We start from the raw sequence: 22,578 nt of genomic DNA, 5'->3' as shown, positions 1-22,578 counted from the left end.
ACAAACCCCCCTGTGCTATCCTAGATTTAGTAATGCAGGCTTAGTGTTAATTATTTACTGTTTCTTGCTCATGCTTTGCCAGGATGTCTAATAAAGACATGTCACTGTTTGAAACCACTGAAGCTGACAATGTAATAGAAGACTTGAATGGATAAAAGGGCAGTTAACCCTGCTGCTCTTTTCAGGCCAAGGTTTAAACAGGAATGGATCGGCTTTATTCAGCATGCTTGCTAGGGTTTTCTGTGGCCACTGAAGCAGCGGAGCTCAGGTCTAGGTGGGGGGTGGGAGGGGAAGATGGGGAGAGTGAAGAGAAGGATCAGAAAGAAATTGCAGTATGTTGATATTACTGCAATCAACCTGCATCAAAGAGAGTAACTGCAAGTTACCTAACACCAGAGCCTGCTGTTCTGATGAGCTGATTGAGAATATGGTTTGTTCAATAAGCATTTTCCATCTGCTACTGAAGAATGTGGGATTAGACCCTGTTAGAAACAGGATACTGAACTTGATAGACCAGTGGTCTGCCCCAGAGTGAGACATTGCAATAAACTAAAAAGAATTGTGATTAGCATGTAAAATATATGCTGATGTTTAAGCTCTGGCAGAAGGAAAAATATCCCACTTTCAAATGATGTCTATGTAAAGTTCTGTATATATGTTGCTGCTTAAAACATGTGGTTTGATACATTTTAGAAATTTGTATTCAGGGGGGACATAGTGTGGTATGAGACATTTAAAGGTGCTTTTATTTAGATTGGTTGTGAAATTACTAGCAACCAATGTTGCGGGAGCATCAATAATGCAAGTAAATTCAAAGAACTGATTTGAGCTTGAGCACTTTGAAATAATTGACAGGCCAGGCTGTTAAAGCCAGCGCGTCTGCACTGTTCTCAATGGTTGTGGTAGTCAGGGTAATTGTAACTAGGGAGCTACTACTGCATCAACTAATAGCAGTGTGGGGAAGCAATCAGGCAGGGAGTGGCAGCTCCCAGGTTAGTTGTGTACATAAACTAATGCCAAACACCTAGCATTGTACAACCCAGGGAAAGACAATGGTAGACCATTAAAGGTAATAGAAAGACTTTGAAACTGAAAAGAAAACCCTGGTTTTGGAAAACTAAGGAAGGAGGATAGGTCCATCAATGGCTTTTAGCCAAGATAGTCAAGGATGCAGCCCCACCTTCTGGGTGTCCCTAGCCTCTGACTGCCATAAGCTAGGAGTAGATAACAGGGGATGGATCACTCAATAATTGCCTGTTCTGTTAATTCCTTCTGAAGCATCTGGCACTGGCCACTGCCAGAGACAAGATACTGGGCTACATGGACCATCGGTCTGAACTAGTATGGCTGTTCCTAGGGAGCTTCCGCTGCTCTGTGTAACCATGAATTACCATAGTCTGAGAGAAGGGGGGTGAGGGGGAATGCCCGCAAACCATGTTAAAAGGGAAGACGGTGAAGTGAAGGCCAGCATCTAAGCAGGATGCTGTCTGTGAAACACTGGATACCCTCTGGGACAGAGGGCATTCTTGAAGACTATTAAGAGATAATAGTTGTTTGCAGTGATGTTGCAACCAGGGGCGGCTCTAGACATTTCGCCGCCCCAAGCACGGCGGCATGCCACGGGGGGCGCTCTGCCGGTGGCTGGTCCCGCAGCTCCGGTGGACCTCCCGCAGGCGTGCCTGCGGAGGGTCTGCTGGTCCCGCGGCCCCACCGGAGCTGCGGGACCAGCGGACCCTCCGCAGGCATGCTGCCGAAGGCTGGCTGCCTGCCGCCCTCCCAGCGAGCGGCAGAGCACACCCTGCGGCATGCTGCCCCAAGCACGCGCTTGGCGTGCTGGGGCCTGAAGCTGCCCCTGGTTGCAACTGTGTTGGTCCTGGGATTTTCGAGAGACAAAGTGGGGGAAGTAATATTTTTTTATTGGGAGAACTTTAGTTGGTGAGAGATGCAAACTTTCAAGCTTAGACAGAGCTCTTCATCAGCTCTTTGTAAGCTTGAAAGCTTGCCTCTTTCACCAATAGAAATTGGTCCACTAATATATTATCTCACTCACATGGCCTCTCTCAGAGGCCTGGTCTACACTTGGGGCGGGGTGGGGGGAGGATCGATCTAAGTTACTCAACTTTGGCCATGTGAATAATGTAGCCGAAGTCGATGTACTTAGATCTACTTACCACGGTGTCTTCACTGCAGTAGGTCGACTGCTGGCGCTCCCCTGTCAACGCCGCCTATGCTTCTCTCTCTGGTGGAGTACCAGAGTCAACAGGAGAGCGCTTGGCAGTCGATTTATTGTGTCTTCACTAAATGTGATAAATTGACCTGCAATGGATTGATCGCTCCAGAGGTAAGTGTGGACATGTACTAAGAGGCAATATTTCACTTGTTAGATAAGGGAATTTAGCTAATACAGAAGTGTAAAGCCTGAGGTTGTGTCTTTGGTTAGTTTCTGTGTAACTTGTGTGTTTTGCTTTTCCTTGCTATTTCATCTTTTAATCTATAATTTTTCTATTAAATAGCCTGTTTATTTTTACTCCAAGCAGGTCTTTGTTGTGCAAACTGTGTGGATTGTGAGGGTCAAAGTGAACTGCTAATTGGGGGCAGGTTTCACTCCTTCAGGAGTGATGAACCAGATGGGAAAAGTCTCAGTGTCAGGTAGTTAAGAACTCAGAGGACAGATTTTGGGAGATTTGGGATCAGAAGGGCTCTTGCAGCCACCCTGCAAGGAGTAACTAGGCTGGAGGAAGCCTAGGTGAAACGTTATGCTTGTAGGCTGGCTGCTGGTATCAGAGCTCTGAGCCATAACATTAAGGCACCCACAGTTATCAGGCAGGTGGTGATCCCCAAAACTTCACAATGGTTATAGAAACATTTGTAAATAGGTTGTTTGAGACTAAAAGTGAATTATATTTGCAAAACAATCAGGTTACCCAATGTTTTCACTAGCAATGGCATATGGTATGTAAATGACTTAGAGTTTTGCCTGAATAATGCGTGCAGGCTCCATAGCAACTAGATGAAATGAATGATACAGCCTCATTATAACTACAGTGATCTCTCTTGAAAAGCCAGCATTTACCAGCTGCTATCACACCATGACACCTATTCTAAGTATACTAAAGCCCTCCAGATACCTTAGCGTGGTAACTCTTGGTAAATAATTACTTTAAATGGTGATCACATGCCAGAATTGTTTTTAAGAATACAAAAAGGAATAAAAAACATTCAAAGACTTACCTTTGATTGTCACAGATGGCAAGCAATGGAAAAGAGTCTGTAGCATGGTCCAAAAGGTGCAGAAACCCGTTCATACATTTCTTTCCTTGTAGTAATTTCCTACCTAGCTCTCTTTACCTGAGAGACACTAGCCTAGGTAAGACTTACTCCCCTGAAATGGTACCTGGTGGTAGCCCTGTTCAGCTGTGAAAACTCAAGAAAGAATCCTCAAACAAATGGAGTCTGAAACACTTTATTCCAATGCACAGCACTGAACAGTACATGGTAGCGATGGTGAATAGCCTCAAAGAATCCTCATCCATAACTGTCTTTCCAGTATTAATTTTGAAACCTGAACCGTTACCATAATCTGTCTGGGAATCAGTTAGTGCCTGTCTCCCCCTAGTGGAGCATTACATATTTTATTACTGTCCAGCCGTGCTGGTGAATGTGATTTTAATTTGGCTGCAACATCATTCACTTAAAATATCTGGGAGTACCTGGCAACAAATGGTACAGTGCAGGTTACCATCCTTTCCTTGATCATTTCACGTAAACTCCACCCTCCCTTCCCTTGCCTCATCCCAGTAAAAGAGGGCCTCATTGCGGCTACATGGGGTATAAATACCTCTTCTGGTCAGTACCAAGGGCAGTGCAGTGACTCTTCCTGTCCATACCTATAAACTTCCCCCTTTTTTTTCTGTGGCATGGCAGTCTTTAAAGGGCAATGCCCCTGTTCCTCCAGCTAGCTGGACAAAATCCCTTCCATGAAGGGTGCAGTTGGGCACATTCTACTTTCTTTGGCCAATTTTTGTACATAAAATTTTTCCAAAATGGAGTATCCCTCTCTGGAGGGAAAAAAAGCAACAGTTGAACATCTGAGGATCTACTCTACCAATTTACACCAGCAGAAGGTCTGTCCCAGTAAGTTTTGTTTTTAACCATGGGTGCAGAGTTCTAGAGAAGAATTTAATGCTTGTTCTTGGCAGTGGATATGTGGAATAACTGCAATGAAATGGAAGAGAAAAGCTTTGAGGCAATCTAAGACAAGCAATATATTGCTTGTTCTTTAATTTTACATAGTAAGAAGGGCAAATTAGCCTCTATCTATTTAGGCTTAATTTAACCATATTTGTAAGTTATTTGTGGTGTACTGAGCAATAAAATGTTCTTTTTGTTCTAGCAATACTTGATATTTTCAGCAATGAGCCCTGGTGCAGTCTAAATCACTGGTGTGTTCTAGTAATCATCATCAATCCAGAATATAGGAAGAGGTCATTGATCACTCACTTTAAACCATCTCTGACTAAACTAATTGTAATATGCAAACATGATGCTACAAAATCAAAACTGTTGAGAAGCAATTTTATTTTTAGAATTGATCTTGGAGAGAATGACATTTAAGATTATAGCAAGAAAAATTAGCTATTTAAACAACTGTCAAGGTAGAACACACTTAATTAGATAAATAGAAACATAAGGGTGAAATGCTGTCCCTATGGGAGTTTTGCTAGTGATTTAAAAAGGGCCAGGATTTTATCCAGAGTGATTAAAAAGCTGTAGATAATTAACCTCAAGTTCTGTAAAAACTTCACACTATAAGAACACTTTGCACTTTACAGCTTCAAATTGCTTTACACTATTAGCTTACACCTTATAACACCTCTATGCAGTAGGTAGGTAAGTATTATTAACTCCACTTTATGGAAAAACTTGCCCAAGGCTGCAAAAGAGAATCGGTGTGAGAAACTGATCACTTGAATTACTGCATGCAGTTTTATTGAAACTGTACTGTTACACAAGAGTAATAATAGCATAACAAGTTTTATGGTGAGAAATACAAGACAATAAATACAACTTTAGGGCCAGGTCCGGCAAAACTATTTTCAGGCAAAACCTTATTCAGGCAACCTTATACAAACAGTGCCTCTGAAGTCATTGGTACTCTTAAAAAAGTACATTTGGTCTGTGTTAAATTATAACTGTGAAATATAGACCTTAAAACAATTGATAATAAAGAAATTACAATCTTTCTAATTATAGATTTATAGAAAAATTCTGAAAATATCATGGAAGTATTGGAGATAACCGGAACTCAGCAAACACTAGTCAGAGATGTTATGAAAAGAAAGATTCAGTTTGAAAGGCACATTATAATCAGTTCAACAGGCAGTGCATGTTTACAGGCACCAGAACATAAGAACAGCAATACTGGGTCAGACCAAAGGTCCACCTAGCCCAGTATCCTGTCTTTTGATAGTGGCCAATGCCAGATACTTCAGAGGGAATGAACAGAACAGGTAATCATCAAGTGTTGCCCATTCCCAGCTTCTGGCAAACAGAGGCTAGGGACACCATTGATTGATATCCTCCATGAACTTATCTAGTTCTTTTTTGTTGATGGCAGAAGAAATAGTAAAGTGAGATGTGCAGTAATTTTTAAGATGTAGGGTGTGAAATCCTGTCCCCTTGACTTCAATGGGACCAGGATTTCACCAGTAGTATGTATATAATTTATAATGGCACTAGTGCTTTGTAGTGAAGAGTCCAGTGACTAACAGGGTTTAATCAGTATACAGTGTTGAAGTTATGAGTAGTCTGCATCGATATACATAGTCTTTTAGTAATATATATAGTCAGAATTTTATATTTCTGTGCTGAGTTGTTTCTGCCTCCTCAGTTCTGATGTTAGGCCTTGTGTTCTGCTAACATGTTATACATGTGAGTTGTCCTGTTGGACTGTCCAGTATAAATGGTAAAGAAAGGGATATTTTATGAGAAATCTGCTTAGACAAATATTGTTGAAATTAAATTTTTGCCATTAGCGTGTTTTGTTTTGTATTACTTGTAACCATATCTGTCTCTTCTGTTTGTACTTATTATCACTTAAATACCTATTCTTTGTTGTTAAACTTAATCTTGTTTTATTACAAAATCATCTCAGTTTTGAGTATTAAAATGAAGGGTAAAGTCCTCATCTAAACAGGCTGGTGTGTATTCTGTCTCTTTGGAGGCACTGAACTTAACTTCAGGTCTGGACACTACCGGGGAGATGATTTTGGAGAGACTTGGGACTGGAAGGGCTGTTTGTGTCACCCTGAAAGAAGTAACTATGCTAGTGGAAACCACGGTGAAGCCATTGTAGTGTGAGCGTGCTGCTGGTATTAGGGCTCTGAGCCAAAGCTGCACAGCACAGAAGGTTACAGGGCAGGTGGTGACAGATCCCCCTACTGGTCTTGGTGAACCCCGGAAACAACACAACTTGTTCTTTGGTGTCTTTTTGGTCTGATAGCTTATTTGCCATTGTTTTCTTGTCATTCTTTTTCACAATAAAATATTATGGGAGTATGAGAGTGAAAGTATTTTTGCACTACATAAAGGTAATTTTCTTATAATTAGCTCGTGCAGTAAAAGTGTGAAGCCATATTGTGCCATTATAACTCATGGAACGAATGTGAGAAGAGATTAAACATACGCTGTACATTGAGTGCAATTCTGCCCTTTAGAAAATCCACTCATATAATTTAATTTTGGTTCCAGTTCACCAAGGTGCTGAGCAGTTCTTTTGAGATGCTGATTGCCCTAAGCTTCCATTTGCGATAGAGGACACTTACCACCACATTAGAATAAGGCCCTAAGCTAGCCAATCTCTGCATAGGAGGTGGATAACAGCATCTATACTGGATTCTGCCACTTTGGTTTCTGCTCTTCCTAGTCCTATAGGATGTCACTGAATTATGCTACTTAACTCTGAAGTTATGTCTACACAGCAAAGAAAAATATGTGGCTGGCCCGTGACGGCCAACTCTGGCTTGTGGGGCTTGGGCTGCGGGGTTGTTTCATTGATGTGTAGATTTCGGAGTCTGGGCTCAAGGACCTGGGGGTGAGAGGGTCCCAGAGCTCAGACTCCAACCTGAGCCCAGAAGTCTATTCTGCAATGAAACAGCCCCATGAGCCTGAGTCAGCTGGCAAAGGCCAACTACGGGTTTTCTTCACTGTGTAAACATATCCTGAGTGGTCAAGGGAGTCTTATCTCTTCTAGGGCCCAGCCTGGTCCAACTGAAGTCCAATTGCAAAAATCCTGTTTGACTTCAGTGGGAGCAGGACTAGGCTCATAGAGAACATATATGAACAGCCAAATATTTACGTAAGCAGACAGCTACTTTCCAGCTATAAAGTGGCCACTATCCTCCTTTTAACGAGTCATTCCTCTGCAGTAATAAAAAAACAAACACAAAACTTCTTTTGTCACTTTAATTGCAATAAGACAATAGGGTTTTATAAAAGTTTCACACATGATCTATTTTCTTGTACTTAACATTTCATTTCATTCATCCAACTTCAGTTCATTAAACTATTTATTATATAATGTTCCTTTTTTAGAATAACTTTCATTACATAATATGCATTGTCCTTCATTCTACTTGTCTGCTTTTTTAGCTACAGTTTATGGGGTTGTATAAATGTTAATTTTCTGGCACTTCTACTCTTTCTGAAATATAAAATGGAGAAATTTATACAGGAACTGGGGTCCAGTGGATAGGGCATTGGCCAGGAGTCAAGATTCTAGCGTCTGCCACTGAGCGGTTGCATTACATTAAATTGTCCTGTACATATGCCAGTGTCCTCCACTGTAAAATGGGAATAATTATAATTACCTTCCTTTGTAATGTGCATTAAAATCCATGGACAAAAAGTACAATCTATACAAAAGCCTAGTAGTAGTAGTATGTTAACATTTGTAAACTATTATTAGTATTCATCACTATTATTATTTTTTACAGTGTAGTTTGTTAAGATAAACCAGTTTTAAATTTTTTAAAAGTTTGGCATGCTGGAATTTTTCAGAATGTGTAGGATGAAGAGCATTCTCATACATTAATCCCTGTTGCCATAAACTATTATACTGATAATTACTGGGTTTTTTTAAATTTATTTGTAGAAAATTGGCAAATGCGGTTCTGTCACTTTAAAACACCGGCAGATTTGAGGTTTTGTAGGTACTCATCTCATGGAGATTGTGATGTCTAGCACATGCATTCCATACATCTTAGATTTCCTTCTTAAAAGGTGGTAAACTGGGTAGTTGTTTTTAATCTATTATGTATCCCAGCTAGTGGTAAACATTCAGTATGGACCAAAATGCTAATGTAAAGTTTTAATTCGAATAGTGTCTGTTAAGAACCCAATTCTGAAGTCCTGTTCAGTCTGATTAACACTTATTCAAGTAATCCCATTGACCACTTCAATCGTGCTACTCACTGAGGGTACATCTACACTGCATGCTCCTTATAGCAGAGTGTAGAATATATACATGGGTATAAATAGCAGTGTAGACAGTAAGGCACTACTTAGGCGAGTAGAGTAAAGACACGTGAACCGTAGGGTATATACCCTACATGGCTCTCTACATGCCCAAGCAGTGCCTCTGCTATCTACACTGCTATTGTGTCCTGCTGGTGGAACGTTTCCCCTGCTGCCTCCCCCTTGCCAGAACCTTTCACTGATGCATGTAGCTACAGACTGCAGTGTGGACGCAGCTTGCTTTTCACTGCAGTGTTGATGCCAGCGATGTGCTGTGAAGATGTACCTTGAGAGTAAGGATCGTAGATTCGATCCCCCCCCACCCTAAAATTAAACATAGCTCTAATTCTGCCCAGTAATAATGACTTCCATCTAAATAGAAACTTATTCATTTTCCAGTATCTGAAGTGGAAATTTTGTGACTCCCACTGGGCAGAAGTTCACATCTCAGTGGATGCCACTATAAACGTACTGAAGTCACAAGTGCAGTGGTAAAGAGGAATGGCTTGTAGAACTCTGCAGCCTGTTTTCCACATTGCAATTCCCATAGGCCCAATTTTGGTCCCCTGACATAAAGTCTGAATAAATCATCTGTAAGATTGGTAAGTTTGCACCCTTACAGATCCAGATAAAACCTTAACTCTCCAAAATGGAACATTGCTATAAATTATGAGCTATGAACATAATCATTTTAATCAAGTTATCCTACCCAACCCCCACCTCTTCCCAGCTGCACATCGGAGTCATGCTTCTTTGGAAAGAAATATATTCAATAACCTGTCCGGGGTGGAGGAAATAAATGTCATTGCTAAGAATTTCAGGATTGTATTTCAGCTTTCTTCGCTTCTGGGAAACTTCAGGATTAATGGACTAAAAATATAGTGTCATATTTAGTAACGATCCATTATTGTGTAATGAGCTTAGAGCAGGGGTGGGAGAACTTTCTGGCCTGATGGCCACATCTGGGTATGGAAATTGTATGACGGGCCATGAATGCTCATGAAATTAGGGGTTGGGTGCGGGCTCAGGCTGGGGGTGCATGCTCTGGCATGTGGCCAGAAATGAGGACTTCAGGGCGTGGGAGGGGGCTCTGGGCTGGGGCAGGGGGTTGGCATGAGGGGGGAGGGAGTGGATGAGGGCTCCGGCTGGAGGTGCGGGCTCTGGGGTGCGGCTGGGGATGAGAGGTTGGGGGTGCAGGAGGGTGGGGTGGGGATCAGGGTAGGAGGTTGGGGCATGGGAGGGGGTCAGGGGTGCAGGCTCTGGGTGGCGTTGACCTCAATCAGCTCCCAGAAGCAGAGGCATGTCCCCCCTCCGGCTCTACATGGAGGTGTGGCTAGGCGGCTCTGCACGCTGCCCTGTCCACAGGCGCTGCCCCTGCAGCTCCTATTGGCCCTGGTTCCTGGCCAATGGGATCTGTGGGGGCGATGCTTGGGGTGGGGGCAGTGTGCAGAGCCCCCTGGCTGCCCCTACATGTAGGGGCCAGAGGGGGGACATGTTGCTGCTTCCAGGAGCCACGTGGAGTGAGGTAAGCCCCTGACCCCGCTCCATGGCTGGAGCACCAGAGCAGGACAAGCCCTAGGCACTGCTCCCCAGCAGGAGCTCGAGGGCCGGATTAAAATGTCTGGAGGGCCAAATTTGGCTCCCGAGCCATAGTTTGCCCACCCCTGGCTTAGAGTTTAAAATATTACTATCTCTGTCCTTTCCATAGGAAGTTAACATTTAAAATTGGAGAGGGTAAAACAGATGATTTGAAAGTCATTTATGAAAGGCTTCCTGCTGTATATACAGCAAGGCCCTAACTTTTCTTAGCAAATGACTCTTAACATAATTGGGTCCCATTCAGTTTTATTTATTTATTTTGACCTTCCATTAATGGAAAGATTGATTTGCCAATAAGTTTGGGTTTTTTATCTGATTAAACTATAAAGCTGCTCTTGACTTCTCAGCCTCTGCTTTGTGAGATAGTGGAGCTATGTGTTAAACTTCCTGCAAAGTATGCAGACCAATCTGATGAAAGAAAAATGTCAGTAAAGCTGAAAAAAATTGACTGGTAACAAAGGGTCCTGTTTTGCCTCTTATAGAGGAACTCCCACTCAAGTGAATGAGTATCTCTGATGGATTCAGAGGGCAGAATTTGACTTTGGCTCATTTAAACTCTGTTTTCTGTGTGAGTTATCATGGATCATTTAAGTTTCAATTATTAGTCTTGTTCTGAGAGTGAACCAGACCACAGAAAAAAATAATCTGTCATGAGGTACTATCAAACAAGAAAGCCACAATGTGGTTGCAAGACATGGAATGTTCCATTTAATTAATCATAATAGTATTGCTGGCAGATCTGAAAAATATTATTTGGTGTCTTTAAAGCTTGATTACATGTAGATGCTTGACTTACTCTTAAATTCATACCGCACAATCACAGTTAATTCCATTTAATAAATTTACCTAGGAAATTATAGTCATTAACGTTTGCCTACAAATGGTTTGGTAGCTTAGTGTATATCTTTCCTGCACTGGAAAAGGCTGGCCACACTCAAGTTGTTCCTGCTTTATTATGCTGGAAGTTTATCTGTGGTCGTTCTTTTCTTTACTATCATGAACTGTTTGTTATGTATTTATTTATAATCTCATGCATTGCTTTGGGATCTGGGAATGATTTATAGTTATTTAAATTGATAAAATTTAGATGTGTGAAATGTACATTCAACATCAAAAGTATTTTTTGTGTTGTTTGAAGAAAATGTAAAAAAGAGAGATCATCCTAAAATTCCTAATTTGCTATGTTCATAACTTTAGCATGTATCTTGTTCCTCTATCCTAGACACAGTACTCAATCCAGTGTGTAGATTACCAATGCGAAACTGACAAGATTTCCTTTGAAACAGGGAGTGAAGCAGAGATTAGAAAACATTGTTCCAGTGCATACCAGATCACTACAATACTGGATACTACATAGACATAGCGGTCTCTTTGGCTGAAGATATAAAAGAGATTAAGAACAAGAGTTTTACTAGATCAACACAGAAACTCTTTGATATAGACTGAGACTGTTCCGATGACATCAGTCTTTGGAAAAGAATGAGGTTACTGCTACAGGATGTCTGCAGATACTGTAGGACCCCAAAACAACAAACTAGCCCTTAAGTGATGTAGGGAGTTACGTAGGGAGAGTAAAGGAGTGGTGTTGGTCATTTTGCAACACTGCCTCAGGGCAGGATGGCTTAAGGTGAGTAAGCAGAAGAGGATCTGTAGTCAAGGATCCAAAATGTGGGACTGAGAGCCTGACAAATCCTCTTGGAGAGATGATGTGTTGGTGGATGTGGTCCTCCTAAAAGTACTCTCTTGGGAAGTCAGTCAGAATCCTGCTCTGGAGCTATGCAGGTGCATTAAAGGGGAAAAGGCTCCATGTTTCCTCTACGTTGCCTTGTGCCACCATACAACTCCGAGACCCTCTGCCCCTTATCCAAGTCCTCGGCCCTGGCCCAGCACCCTTAACACACCGCTCAGAGCAGTGTGTCGGAGCCATCCCTAGGGGGGTGCAGGGCTCGGGACAAATCAGCCTCCTCGCTAGTCTCCTCACCGTCCGCCCAGCGCTCCTGCCTGCCCACCTGCCACTCGCGTTCTCACCCACCTACCTACCCACCGCTCGCCTTCCCGCTAGTCTCCTCACTGCCCAGCGCTCCCGCCCACCCACCTGCTGCTCGCCTCCTCACCCCACCTACCTACCTGCCTGCCTGCTCGCGACTCACCTCCCCGCTAGTCTCCACACCATCTGTCCGGCATGCCTCCCCCCGTCCACTTGACTGCTGCTCCCCTGATTGCCATTTTCCCGCCTGCCTTCCTCCTCACCCCTCTCCTGCCTGCCGCTCACCTCCCCATTCGCCTCCTCACCCTGCTTGCCCACCTGTGTGAGCAGCGTGTCAGAGCCTGACACGCTGATCTGCCGGAGTGTGCAGCCCCGCCCACCCAGAGTGCTGCTTTACCATGCTGTATGCGAACTCATGTTATATCAAGTCGCGTTGTATCAGGGTAGAGGTGTATTTGAACATTTAAGCTTAACATTTGTTTTCCAAGAATATTACATTGCCAACATTTGAGTATTCAAAGGTTTGCAGAATGAGGACACGTAAGGGCTGTAATGTGCACCACTCAGATTTCGTTTTAGTTCAAATGAATATTCATGGTTAAGGTTCTAATTTGAGGTGAAGGATTCCATTATTTCTATGCACCCCATTAAAATGCTTAGTGTTTACAGAGTGCTTCTGGAAGATGGTCATCTTTTATTTGTCACCCATCACAAGTGATTTCAGTCTGGGACAAATGCATTAACTAGAAGCAATATAAAAACAAACTTCCTAATTAATGTATGCAGGCATATGAGAGGCCTGGCAAGTTTCATTTCACAATTCATTAATTTTTTTCTAAGACTGAGATGATGAGCCCATTAGAGTTTATCTCCTAAGAAGATAACTTTGTGTAAGAGTAGAAGCATGGTCTACTGGTTAAAGCTAAGGGCTGGGAAGCAGTCGATCTAGGTTCTATTTTGGTTCTGATACTTAATGCCACACAGCAAGTTCCTAAGTTCCCAAACATCCTTGTGCCTATCCCTGTGCTGGGGGTAATCGTACTTAACTACCCTACTTGGCTGTTCTGAAGCTTAATTCATTAATGTTAGTAAATTCCTTTGAGCCCTTGGGATGGAACAGAATATAGAAGTGCAGATATATTATACATCATGTAATGATTCTTGCTATGGTATTGTATGGTATGTTAATGTATGGTAAAAATACTAGCTGGAATCCTATTAAATATAGAATTAAAATATAGTGATATTTTTTACTGGTTGTAGTTCAACTAAAGTGTCATTCCATTTTCTAGACTGTTTACTCTCAAAATGGATATATATATGTATTCAATTTATAGGCATTTGTTCATTAATTCATATAACTATGTTTTGGTGTGTGAATGTGTATGCATCCTCATACAGGAGATATCCAGTTTTAGAGACTTGAGCTTAACCAGATGCAGAACAGCTCCCTAAAACAGATTACTAAACACAACAGAAAATTGTTTAGTACTAGATATTAATGGAAACCCTGCTTACGCTAGACATATTTAATGGACCGTGAAATAATGGGTAGGCACATGAAGCAAAACAAACTAGAAATCATACAGATGAAATACTGCTTCTTATCAGCAAACATTAATTACAACAAAAGAGTAAAAGCTTACATTACCGGCTGCAATACTAGCAGAAAAAAAGTTGTTAGGTATTGACTTCTTAAGAGTGCTTTTCTGACATTTTTGACTGAGTACAGAGATAAAGAGGATAGTGAACATATAATCTGTCTGGTCCTTTTTTTCCCTTCCACTGCTTGAAATGTTAGGTGACTCTGATTGTACCTGTGTTTGCGTATCAACACATATCCTCAAAATTCTTATTAGCAGGACATATTTGGCCCCAATGTGATGAGTGCTAGAGACTCCAGAATTGCTATTGATGTAGAGAGAACTCCGTTGGTTCACCTGACCAGATGTAGCCTGTTATGACTTCCTGGCCCAAAAGACCCTCCCTAATTTAGATTGACTGCATCAAGTCAGGAATAAAGATTTGAGTATATTCTTGAATCCTAGTCAATGGGAAAGAGGCTTTCAAAACATTAAAAGCTATACTATTTATACTATTTATTAATACTAAGGCGGATTAAGCAGATAATTAAACAGAAAATTATATTTTGTTAACACTTGTCCCCAGATCTGTTGCAGTGGCCTTGCCAAAACAGACACTTCCTGGAGGTGTGGGTCTCACAGAGCCACGCTGGCTTACATGTTTTGGGAACATCCCAGGATTCAACCCTTTTGGCTAGAAGTAGGTAGGAGGATTAATATGATAATAGCTGCCTCCTTAAAAATTACTTCCCAGAACTGTGTTTTTGGATACATTCTGTTATCTTGGAAACAATCCAAAGCAAAGAAAGCAAGGTTCTTTAGGGCAGTGCTTGTATCTAAATGATTCTTGTTGCTTAGATGGAAGAGCAGGCTGCCTTCAAGGATAGAAGCTTGGCACTGTGACTTGGCTGATCTGGCAGCTAAAGAGCAGGTAACATTTTGGAGAAGAGGGACCTCAGAACAGATTAGGAAAGATTTGTTCTGACTTTTTAGAAATCTTTGATAAATTTGTAGTAGATGGAAACTGAGACATTACTCTCTGTTGGTCTCCCTGCCTCCCTTCTTTTCATTCTTTTACTTTTTTGTTCTTGTTTGGTTTTTGTGTTCTCCTTATTTTGGGGAAAAATAAATATAAGTAAAAAAAAATTTTAGTAGCAACGCTTAAAAGCAGAAGTCCTTAATATCTCTCTCCTTATCCATGACCAGTAATCAGAATGTCACTCTCATGTCACTAAGATTTAACTGACGTTATTGGCACTGGATGGCAAGGTCTTTTAGGGAAGATAGAATATGTAGTTCACATAGAACAAATGTAGCAATGAATGAAACCAAGTCAGTCAGTCTGTTCCGGTGGAGTGCCGTGGAGCCGCCCCCAACGGGGCTGTCCACGTCTATTTATTATAAGTGGTTACATAAATCATGCTATTATGCGCATGTGCTAACATAATCCAACTACTTCCCTCCCCCTGATTGCCTTATGCATTGTGTGTGTACTCCCGCATGCTGGTGGGCTTTATCTGTGTGTCTCTGATCGGGAGGGGGGGGGGGGGGAATCACTTCAGCTTCTCTAACTCTAAATCATTCCTTCCCAGCCCTTAGCGCTTAGGAAGTGTAACATTCCTACAACAAATAATAGAGCAGTGATATGAGGTTCTTTCATTCAAACTATATTAAAAACCAAGATGCATCACGAATACACAGTATGGTTCTAACCACTGGGAAAAGGCAACAATGATTTTTTTTGAACAGCTACTACCTGTTAATTATCAGAGAGGTAGCCGTGTTAGTCTGGTTCTGTAAAAGCAGCAAAGAATCCTGTGGTACCTTATAGACTAACAGACATTTTGCAGCATGAGCAAAACCTGTTAATATAAATAGTTATACCACTGTAAGTACACCTCTACCCCGATATAACGCTGTCCTCAGGAGCCAAAAAATCTTACTGCTTTATAGGTGAAACCACGTTATATCGAACTTGCTTTGATCCTCTGGAGTAGTGGTCCCCAACCTTTTTGTGGCCAGAAGCACATTCTTGTTTTCAGAAGAGTGTGGTGGACGCCAACAGTTTTTCAAGGCTTGTTCTGTATTTGTACATTAAATAATACAAAACCCATCATATTTAATATTACATAATATATGAATCCAGAAGATAAAAAAGGTAATTTTACATGTAAAATGTATTAATTAAATTATGCAGAAATTACTCTTTCACCTTACCATGTGAATTTGCTCTTTTTTATCTACCTGTACGAAAAATTAAGGAGTTTTTACAAAATAAATATCAGAAACATTCGGTCCATTCTGCAGAGGCGGAGCGTGTGGGTTTTTTTTTTTGGGGCGGCAGTTCTGGCAAGTGCAGAGAGAAGCCTGAGAGAAGCTGCGAGGACAGAGAACACCGGCGCCCACAGCCTGCAGCCCCAGAGTTCTGTCCCCAGCAGGCTCGGGGCCCTGGCTTCTCTCCCCTGCTGGGCACTAGGCAGGCCCTGCGCCTGGCAGGGACAGAGAACACCGGCACCCGCAGCCCTGGAGTTCTCTGTCCCCGGCAGGCGTGGGGCCACGGCCTCTCTCCAAGCTGCAGAGAAGCCGCAGCCCCGCGCCTGCCGAGGACAGAGAGCACCAGTGCCTGCAGCCCCGGAGTTCTCTGTCCCTGGCAGGTGTGGGGCCGTGGCTTCTCTCCTCTGCTGGGCACTAGGCGGATGCACATAAATGCCCTGGTGGGTGCCATGGCGCCCGTGGGCACCCTGTTGGAGACCACTGCTCTGGAGTGCGCAGCCCTGCCCCCTGCCAGAGCACTGCTTTACTGTGTTATATCCGAATTCATGTTATACCAGGTTGCATTATAATTGGGTAGAGGTTTATTCAGAGAGAGACTGCAGATTTGCTTGCTAAAATCTTTTGACTTTGTTACAGAGAGCACTGGCAATTCTGTAATACTCAACAAATATGGATGAATAAGACTTTACTGTAAAATGCTGCTTAGTGACTAAAAAGACTTAGTTGGGACTAAGGATATTATTTATTTTTCTGCTGTGCTTAGGAAGACTTAACTAATTGAAATCAGTAATGTTTGAAACCTTCTTGCACACTGAAAGGCGTGTGCTTACACAGTATCCTAGCTGCAGTATGTTTTGAGGTAGAGACAGGTTTGCAGGAAAATATGAAAATTGTATCTGTGAAAAGCATAGAGAATTTGCTAGAAGTCAAAATTCACCCTTCCTATACCTCAAACAAGAATAAGTTATTCAGGAAAATCATCCATATGACATACATGTAATAGAAAAAACTAACATACAGGGAGCCTGTTTTTTTGGTTTTTTCCCCCTAAAATAGTGGCAGCAACCATACAAATTTTTGAGCAGAGAAGGTGGTGATGGAAGATTACAGCCATCAGTACTGGGACCATTTTCTTCACTTTACTTCAATAGCCTGGAAGAAATAAAATATAATGGTTTAGGCTGGGAGTTTCAAAGGGAGCCCAGCACCCAGCTCCTACTGACTTGTAATGCAAGTTGGATGCCTAACTTCCTTATTCCCCTTTGAAAATTCCTTCCTTAAGTGGTTCATTGTAGAGAAATATGAGGCAGAGGAGAACCTAGGAGTGAATCATAAAGTAGTCTTATTTGTGCATAATATAGGAACCCGTGTTAGTCATCCTGGACTTTCTTCTGAATATCTTTGGAGAAGAGGATTGAAGGTTCCTTACTGAAGTATGCCAAATTCTGGATGAAGTAGTTTGAAGAAATGATACAAAACTTTTTAGACAGTATCACAGTTATATCATGGAGCAAAAACTGGAGCTAATGAAGGGCTAGGGTTTTGAGGAATTTGCCTGGCATTGCATTTAATAGTGAGCAGCTGATGGCTATACATGAAGTGAATTGCCACCAAAAGCAATAGAAGCAGCAAGTTTCCAATAAAATTATAGTATTTGATGAACAAATTATTGTGTGTGAAGGGGATGGGAAATGATGTTACATTTATAACTCTGTGGGCATGATAGGTCTGAATGGGATTCCTGGCTTTCCCATTGAAATTTCCCTGAATTTCAGTGCAGTGAAGCCTTTGCTGCAGCCATGTTCTTACATTACTGCTCCTAATAAGATCCAGCAGTGTTAATCAAAGTGAAGTAGGGCACAATTAAACAGAGCTAAACACTTGTATGTGTTACATAAGTACAGTAAATCTATTTGATACTGCTAGCTCCCATCATTGCTTATAAATAGCTTATGTATGATAAAAATATACATACATTTTCTAATTACTTGTTTAGTTATCAGCTCTACTTCAGTCCAACCACAACCCATTCTCTGTATACACAGCAAACAGAAATATTTTTACATGCTTTTAGGTGAATACCTTTCACACTAGAAAACAAACACGATGAAGACTCGAGCCCACAAAAACAAGGACGTTCAGAATGAAGGCCGACATTTTAGCCACATACTCCACCCTTAGCTCCCATTGTTTTGCTTAGGATTGTGGCATTGTTCTGACAGTGTAACATATTTCAGTGCATTTGCTTAAGATTTCTGCAATATGTGAACATTGCACACTGAATTAAAGAAAATTAAGGTCAGTCAATTAAGTTACATCAGTCTAATTTTTCCCAATGGTTCAGCCTGGAGTTTGTCTTAACTGTGATTTTTGCTTGTTTTGTGGTTTATAAGTCAGACTGTTTGTGATGGTAGTTTCTCTTATGGTTTAATCACTGTCTCAGTCTGGAGTTAACAAGAATGTTTAAAGATTCAGTGAGCCAGGGAGGAAAGAAGAAGAAAAATAATCTATTGTCGGTGTTATGATAAACTATCAAATAAAACTTACAATATGGTTGCAATGTGTGGAATGTCCTACCAAACTAATCATAATAGTGTATATGGCAGGCAGTCTAGGAAAATATATGCACTCCTGTAACACCTTTCACTCAGAAAGCTCAATATTTTTTACAAATATTAGGTAAGTCTTACATCTGTCCTGCAAAGTATATATGTGTTAGATCCATTTTAAACATGGGTGAAGAGAAGCAAAAGCAGAGCTGGGTAAATAACATAGGGGTTCACACTTCCATTATAAAATTAGCTCATAATGAAAGATTTTTGGGTAGATTTTCAGTAAATTTACTCTACAGTTTCTTGATGTGTCTTGGAATTCTTCAAATAGCAAAATATATTTTTTAAGATGGTAATTTGCTCTTTGTACAGAAGCACAAATGTGACGCAACATACATATTTTTGAACTGCATGAGAAAAATAATACATCCATTTTAGTTAACATTGTATATTTGTAGATTGTATGTCCATGTGCTGTACATCACTAGTTTCAGAATCATTTGATGCAGCAATATTTATTAGACATCAAAAGATGCAGCAGGCCAGTAAACTATACCTTTTGACTTGATAGAGCTCAAACGTAATCATCGTCACTTGGATTCTTTCTTTTGTTTCTGATGTGTTCTGTGAAATAGTGGATACTCCATGCCTCTTCCCCAGGGAGGCTCAGTTGCCCTCATATTTGGAAGGGGGCTCCTGGCAACTCATGCTGGACCTTTGAGATTGTACATTTGTATTGGGTTTAGCTTTTTAAAAAGTTATTTTACTGAATGGGAAATGATCTTTCTCTCACCTACTCTCCTTCAGTACTACAGTATCTGTAGATGCAGTGAGTAAAGGAGCAGGTTATCTATTTTCATATTCTTATTAACAGTTTAGAAACATATGGTGCCTCCTGGATTAAAAGATCTGTCAAGGTCTAGAGCGGATTATTATGCTTAATATATTGAGTGATTCAGTGTATGGAAAATAGTGGAATGATCCTTCCTTTTCCAAATAGCTCAGAAAAGACCTTTGTAATTGATTCGCTAGTGAACTTGAAAGGATTGTGGTTGTGGTCATTTGATGATCATCTGTTTATAAAAGTAATTGAATCTTCAGGGGATTTGTTGTTTTTAATGTGTGTGACCAAATACTAACAGGCACCAGAAGAAATATGCAGCTACATCTTTGGGGAGGACAATGATCACATCAGGATCATGATTATAAAACATAAAGGGCCAGATCCTCAACTGATACAAATCTTCATAGCTTCATGATTATCTACTCTAACAGAAGATCTGACCCAATATGCTCTCCAAAAGCCCATGAGCCATAATATACTGGATCTTTCTACAGAAGAATCCAGAGGAGTGGAGGACTTTGAAAGGTCCAGTAAACTCTGCATGTTCATCTTCCGTAGATTCCAACAAATCCTCCTCTCATTGTTGGCTCAGGAGGCTATGCAGTAGGCAAAGGATATGTGGTCTTTCCATGGATCCTAGAAATTCATGAGGAAGGAAAACACCAATGAAACGGAGCTCTTCACTTTCCTCATTTCTGACTGGCTTACTTGGCTATGAGAAGATAAACGGGAGTTTGCCAAATAAGGAAGATACTTCAAAAATAAGTGCCAAGGAATTGTATTGATAAGTTTAGTATTGACCGTATTCTGCTGCTCCCTTTCTTTCCCTATCTGTATCTCTATTTATCTCCTTTTCTCTGTCTATCTTTATGTAAATCAGCAATATATATTTATATACATACACTCCTGTTAAATTAGCCTTCTGTGTCAAACATGTCTTGAACATGTCTTGAAATATCCTCAATCGGGTTGACCAACCTGTGGCTCTGGAGCTGCATCCAGTTCTTCAGAGGTCAATATGTGGCTCCTTGCATAGGTGCTGACTCCGGGGCTGGAGCTACAGATTCCAATGTACGGGGTAGTGCTCACAGCTATGCCCCAGGCCCTGCTGACTGGTGGGGCTGCTTGCGGGCAGGACGGGCGGGAGGCACTGGGGGCTGGAGCTGATGGGGGGCTGCTGATGTATTACTGTGGCTCTTTGGCAATGTACATTGTTAAATTCTGACTCCTTCTCAGGCTCAGGTTCGCCACCCCTGACCTCAATAGTACAGGCAATTAACCTGTAACAAGTATAGTAGGAAAGATTTCTTCATAGCGGTACAGGGCAGCTTGATTATTCTGGTGCTGTGCAGATAAGTGTGATGGTCTCAAATGCTGTTTGAGTTTAGCAGACAGGGAGCTTTGCCCTTCTGGGGCTGACTAGCAGTATCCTGGGAAAGTAAATCTCTATCTGGAGATTAGATTATGGGCTTGATTTCACTGTTTCTCCCTTATAAGTCTTTGAGTTGCAAGTGTAGAGCCTAAAAGTAGCCTCAAATCAGTGGTCTCATATGCTGTCTGGGGACTGGAGAGTCAGTGTGAACGGAGATGCCACTGTTCACTCAGAAGGTCTTTGGAAAACTGAAAACAGAAATCGGTTTCAGTAAAAATACTGGAATTAAAAGAGTAAGTGTTTGTTATTGGCAATAATACATTTTATGTACATTTTTTCTTGTTCACATTGTATAATGAAGAATAAACATGAGTCTAACATGGTGAAGTACAGTAATATATGTGTATGTAAAAGAAAATTTCCTTTTTCTAGTCAGCTTTTTAACCTAAAGAGAGAGCTTCTCAAGCACAAAGACATTCTGTTTTATTTTTATCTTTTACAGTTGCTTTATAGACTCTTAGGAAATATCTTCTATCTTTATTGATGTTACTTTTTATTCTCATTCTTGAAACAATAAACATAGAACCTATCATGTTATACACTGTTTATGCCTGGATTACATTAAATGAAGTGAGTGAGGACTAACGTTTCAAATTATGCAAATAGTGAAAAAATTGATCGTGGTAATATAAGGAATACAATAAAAATTGTTATGATAGTTTAGCCAGGCAGGATCCTTGAAAAAATATTAGAAAATGTTTGTGACTTAATTTTTTAGAGCAGGGTGTAATGAGTTCATTTCATACATAGAAGATGATTACATGTTCAATATGTTATAAATATTCATATTAACTAGTGAGTCATTTGCCAATGGAGAGTAAGTGGTTAAAAATCACTATTAATAAATATTCGTAATAAATGTAAAGAATGTTGGCCCTCTGTCCCCTAAGTGTTCTAGTTGCCTTAAAAAAGGTTAAACTATTTTCAAATGTAGGCAATGTGATTCTGCCCTTTTTATCTTTGATTTTAATGGGAGTAGGATCAGCTATAGACATTAGATTCACTATGCATACTCTGTAAAATACACGTTTTAAAATTAAAACCATTACTGAAACCAAAAACTGAGCATTTTTAAATGAAATATTTGCAGAAAAATGTTTGCAAAGGAATTTAATGTAGCTAATTTGAGAAAGCAAACAAGCCAGCCCTGCCTGCCTTGGATTGCTAATATTTCCATCAGTGTTAAAGTTTGAGGTACACAAGGAATTAAAAATACAAAATATTTACCAGCCTACTCTGAATTCTCAAAATTTTGCTTTGGGTTCAGTCTTTTCAGATTTATTCTTAAATTTTAATAATCCAAACCTGTTCACGTAACCCTAATGTATATAAAGCATATATTAAGTGAGTACAATTATATTATACAAGACCCATCGTGATTAATATATGCAAGGAAAAGATAATGTTCATGTTTTATATTTTTGTACTGACGTATATAGCACTGCACATGTTCTGCTGCTGGATACATTTAGTAATATAGGATCTAGTGATATAGTAGGTGATTTAAATAAACCAAACCATAATAAAATCATAGATTCTGTTGAATGCTGTTGGCTAACTTGAATAGCTGCTGCTTTTCCAGAAGCTGTGAAACATGAACAACTGAGGTAAACAAGAATGGTAGAAGAAATTTCTAACAGGACTAAGTCAGGTTAATTCTTGCTGTAGCTATTTCTCACATAAACGCCATGATTTGGGGAAAAACCCTGTTTTTATGTATTGTGATTTTTGTGAATTTAGTGGCTGACACATTGCTGTTCTTGATCCACTAAATATTGTGAAATGAAATTCCC

General features: G+C 40.7%; 1 protein-coding gene across 49 annotated transcripts in view; it reads left to right on the top strand.

Moving 5' to 3' along the window:
- The window catches only part of ANK2 (ankyrin 2), a 561,730-nt gene that overhangs the window by 292,990 nt on the left and 246,162 nt on the right, over window positions 1-22,578 (top strand). The gene's annotated exons all lie outside the window — the stretch shown is intronic.

This window comes from Mauremys reevesii, linkage group 5 (assembly GCF_016161935.1).
Source record: "Mauremys reevesii isolate NIE-2019 linkage group 5, ASM1616193v1, whole genome shotgun sequence".
Taxonomy (NCBI): Eukaryota; Metazoa; Chordata; order Testudines; family Geoemydidae; genus Mauremys; species Mauremys reevesii.
The sequence above is the reverse complement of the archived record's forward strand: the minus strand, read 5'-3'. Positions and strand labels throughout refer to the sequence as shown.